Source organism: Microtus ochrogaster, unplaced genomic scaffold (genome assembly GCF_000317375.1).
Source record: "Microtus ochrogaster isolate Prairie Vole_2 unplaced genomic scaffold, MicOch1.0 UNK57, whole genome shotgun sequence".
Taxonomy (NCBI): Eukaryota; Metazoa; Chordata; class Mammalia; order Rodentia; family Cricetidae; genus Microtus; species Microtus ochrogaster.
In genome coordinates, this window is record NW_004949155.1 from 2,342,657 (window position 1) to 2,347,864 (window position 5,208).

Below are 5,208 nucleotides of genomic sequence, written 5' to 3' on the forward strand. Positions count from 1 at the left end.
CAGCAATGCAGGAATGTTTCCTTTTCCCCACAACCTCTCCAGCCTAAGTTGTCATCAGTGTTTTTGATCTTGGCCATTCTTACAGGTGTAAGACGGAATCTCAGAATTGTTTGAATTTGCATTTCTCTGATGACTAAGGATGTGGAGCATTTTCTTAAGTGTCTTTCAGCCATTTTAGATTCCTCTGTTGAGAGTTCTGTTTAGGTCTATACTCCATTTTTTTATTGGATTATGTGATCTTTTGGTGTCCAATTTTGTGAGTTCTTTTTATATTTTGGAGATCAGACCTATGTCTGATGTGGGGTTAGTGAAGATCTTTTCCCATTCTGTAGGCTGATGTTTTGTATGTTCTCTCTTATTTGTGGCTTATAGCTCTGAACATTTAGAAGTGAGTATACATCCTGGCGTAACTGCAGAAACCAGGAGAGCAAAATGGGTCTGTGGATGGTAAAGCTGTAGAGGGGGAGTTAGTAGGACACAGGTGCTATGAAAGTGGAAATGGAACAAATGAGTGGAAGGATTTAATTGGGAAAGAAGGAAAATATGGAGAGCAAGGGAGAAGAGATAAATAATACTAAACATGTTTGAGAAAGCCATATAAAAACATTTTATCATCACTTAAAAATACATATATAATGAGAACAGCCTGGACTACAGAGCTAGTTCTAGAACAGCCAAGATTACAAAAAGAAATCCTGTCTTGAAAACATAACAAAACAAAACAAAAATACATGTATAGGTGGCTAGAGAGGTTGCTCAGAAGTTAAGAGCACTCACTGCTCTTTCAGATGACCTGGGTTCAGTTCCCAGCCACATACCTGGCGGCTTACAAGCTTCTATAACTCCAGTTCTAGGGAATCACATGTTCTCTTCTGGCCTCCACAGGTACCAGGTGTGCACACAGTACACATGAAAACAGAACACTAATACACATAAGATAAAAATAAATCTTTAGAAATACATACATAATATATGTAAGTGTATGAGTGTACAAACACACACACACACACAGAGAGAGAGAGAGAGAGAGAGAGAGAGAGAGACAGAGACAGAGACAGAGACAGAGACAGAGAGAGACTGAATGAATGACATTATGCCTCTTGGGACAATAATTTTCTCCCAAGGATCCCCAGACTCTCTAACAAAAACCACAGTGTAAATAAGGAAACTCTCTCTTGAATTGTTTTTCAGGGGAGTTTAAGCAACTTCCAAGACAATATAGGCTATTGCTGTTACCACTGGTTGCCTCCCAGAGGTTGAAGATACGACCCTACTGTTGAAGACATGGGAGGAGTTGGAGAGTGGAGAGAAATAAAAATTATGACAATATGTGTTCACATATGAAATTCTCAAAAAATTAAAAATTTTAAATTAGAAAATAAAAATAAATTTAAAACTAAAAAGCTCTTTGTTTTAAGGAAGCACCATTTTGTAGGAATCCTATTCTGTCAGGCTTCATTAAATTTCACAACAAATGGACAGAATCTTAGCATCACAACAATGACCACATATATCAAAATACATTATACCTCCTAAATATAAACAGTTATTATGTGTCAAACAAAAACAAAATAAAATAATTGAGACAATGGTCAACCAGGACATAAATGACATCTTTTGGTTGGATCAGTTCATTAAAGTTTTAGTATTCATTCAGGGAAGTAGTGGAACTGGGCTGATGGCATTGGCAAGCACTTCCAGTTACTTGCAAGGCAGGAGAATAACAAGTTCAAAACCAGCCTGGACAATTCAGTGAGACCCTATCTCAAAATAAAAAGTAAAAAAAAGGCTGAGGATGCAGCTCAACGCTAGAGCATTTACCTAGCATGCATAGGTCCTAAGTTCAGTCTCCAGTACTGTTTTTAGGAGAAGGAAGAAAAGAAAATAGAAGAAAGAAGAGGAGGAGTAGGAAGAAGAGGAACAAGAAAAAGGAGGAGGAGGAAATTGTTCTCCTCCAAGATTATAAAACAAGATTATAAACAATGATTATAAGGTGGTATATAAAAAAGAATTTAAGGGAACTTTGATGATGATATGATAATGATGGTGATGATTGCTGTTATTGTTACTCCTTAGCTACCTTGTCTCTGTCTTCTTTGATAAATTATACCCATCAGTATAAATATGGAACTCTATTCTAAGTTTGAGTCTCAGAACCCACATAGTTGAAGGAAATAAATGACTCTCATAAGTTGCCCTCTGATCTGCACATACATGCAGGGGCATTTGAGCCCACATACACAAAACAAACACACAAACAAATACATATATAAATACATGGATAGATAAATAAATGCAATTTTAAAAATAAAAAAGAAATGCAATTAGATAACCAAAAAGAAGCACAGCACTTGCCGGGCAGTGCTTTTAATCCCAGCACTCAGAAGGAAAAGGCGGGCAGATCTCTGTGAGTTTGAGGCCACCCTGGTCTACAGAGTGAGATCCAGACAGCCAGAGTTACACAGAAAAACTCTGTCTCCAAAACAAAACAAAACCATCAAACCAAAAAAGAAAACAAAGAAGAAGAGGCACAGCATTCAGGAGGCTGAAGTAGAAAGATCAACTTTCGTGGGGACTTTGTCCCAAAACCTGGTAGAAGGATGGTGACTTAAACAACTCAGCGCAGCAAAGCTCAGTTTTCTTCTCCCTCGCAGCTGCACACAGTATGGAGCCTCTGCTCTAGTTGGAGCCAAATGCTGTGACAGAAGCAGAGTTCAACATCCTGCTGGTCACTGACTGCCTCATACAAGGTTACTCTCTACAAACAATAACCCCAACACAAGAAAAACATGAAAAGAAGCAGAAAACGACAATATGAAGAAGGTGAAATATGAGGAAACACAATTTTATTTTACTTTGAAGGTGTAAGTCACAAACAATGCCACACAAGTTTGGAATTATGATTAATAGGGTGGTATTTATTTAAAGGGGAAAAAACAGATAACCGTCCCAGACAACAGCCCTCTGCGCAATCAGGAAGATATCTAGTCTCTGGAAACAGAGCAGGAAGCAAAGAGAGCGAGAAGGGAAGTAGCCGCTTTTTTTTAAAGGGAGAGAGACCACGCCCCAATGGGCTGGTATCTCAGCGGCTATTGGCTGAAGGAGCGGAAGAACCTCCCGCAACAATACTTAAAAGGTAAAGTAGTGGCCAAAGAGAAAATCCAGTAAGTCAAAGAAGTGCACAAAGAGCATGTCCCATATGATGTCTTTAATGAGAAGGAACGAAATTTTGCTCATGAGAACTAGACTTTGATGGTCACATCCCATCAAAAAAAAAGCTGTTCCCTGCTTATACTGAATTGAGACTATTTTTGTTCAGTCCCTGGTATCTGGTCAAAGTGGCCACAAGTTATAGACAGAAGAAGAAAAGACTGACCAAATATTTGTTAGAAACTTTTGCTAATTTGAATGGTCTGGAAAACAAGTTACATGGTTTTTTACTATAGAGGAATCTCTTTACAAGAGATTTCTAGGGAAGGGGCACTTGCTTATTTGGTTAACTTGAAAGAAACAGTTACCATACTAGGAATTGTGATAATAATACAGAACACAAGATCTGTTCCATCCCATTCTGTTCCAACTTCACGGAAAGACCTTGAAAAAGATACTTTTGAACAGTCTATGGCCAGCAGAGCTATGGCATTTACAAAGTGTGTAAGAAAACGTGGGGTGAAGACCTAAGACATTTAATAGTATCAAAAGTACAGAGGCACCACTTATCATCAGATCTGATTCTGGTCTCCGATATTTTGAGTAAGAAATTTCCTGTTACTGAGAACTCAAAAGGCTACAAGTTGCTGCCTCCTTATCATATTTGGGGAGAGGCAGTGGATACTTTAATACTTTATAGGACATTGCAGAGGGAATGAAACAAAAGCTAGCTAGTTGTGTTATAAGAAAATGAGCATGCTCTTGCATTTTAAGAGAGATGTTGTTTTTTCTGAGAATTGAGGAAGCTAAATTTTATGGTGTTTACCTCTTGTTCCTTCTCATTTAAGAATTTGATACTAGAAAACTGATTTAGAAATATCTTAACATCTTGCTATTAAAGGTAAAAATTTTAAAGCTATAAATTATCTAAAACATGAGAAATCATTTTATCAGTAGAATGAGATAAATTATTTAATCGCTTACAAGTGCAATTAGACAGAAAAGAGGTTTTCACAGGTTATTCTACACTAAGGAAATATTCAACATTAGTCACTTTTAGTAGTCTTTATCCTATAATCTATGGTAAAAAAATTATTAGAAACTGACTTTTTAGACAGTGTAACATAATTGTGAGAGAAACCAACTTATATCTGATTTGACTTAAGACCCACTCCATGAGATAGAACCCATACTCAATGCTGTGTAGGTGGCCAAGAACCTGAAACTAGATATCTCAGAAACTTAGGGGAAACCCAAATACTATTGTTTTACTAAAAGACATAACAATAAAATGACTCCTAATGACATTCTGTTATACTCAGATCAGTCTGTGCCTTGGTCAGCCACCATCAGAGAAGCTCCCTCCTGTAGCAGAAGGGAATACATAGAGAGACCCATGGCCAGGCATTACTCAGAGAGTGAGAGACCTTGGAACACTCACTCTTAAATGGCATGTCTCCATCAAATACCTCCCCTCAAAGCTCAGGGAACCCCTCCAGAAGAGGAAGCAGAAAGAATGTAAGAGCCAGAGGGAATGGAAGACACCAAGAAAACAGGGCCCTCTAAATCAACATGATTGATGCACATATGAATTCAGAGACTGACACAGCATGCACAGGGCCTGCGAGGGTCTGTACCAGACCAAGTCCTCGAACTGAAAGGTGAACACATACCCTCATTCTTAACCCAGAAGCTACCTCCTACTGATATCCACTTGAAAATGAAAATTTAACTTTTCCAAGGGTGTCTCACTGCAAAAATAAACTACTCTTAAGGGTAGGCTGCATGCCTAGCGGTAAATGGCCAACAGAAAACAAACTCCATAGCATCTTTGGAAGTTCCTTGTCTCACAATGTTAAGCCATGGCTTTTTTCTTTTGTTTTATTTTTACTTTTATTTATTTTTATTATTTATTTAACCCTAAAGGTTTTGCATATATATTATCAATTCTGGTTTTGTGTTTTTATGGGATTCCTGAGTGTCTCTGCATTTATATGTTTCTCTTGAGATCTTTTCCTTCTGTTTGTTTTTCCTTATTCCAATTTGTCTGTTTATTAT

At 37.7% G+C, this 5,208-nt stretch overlaps 1 pseudogene; it reads left to right on the forward strand.

Moving 5' to 3' along the window:
- Positions 1–3,904, forward strand: part of LOC113455525 — a 4,929-nt pseudogene extending 1,025 nt beyond the window's left edge.
- The last annotated feature ends 1,304 nt before the right edge of the window (positions 3,905–5,208 follow it).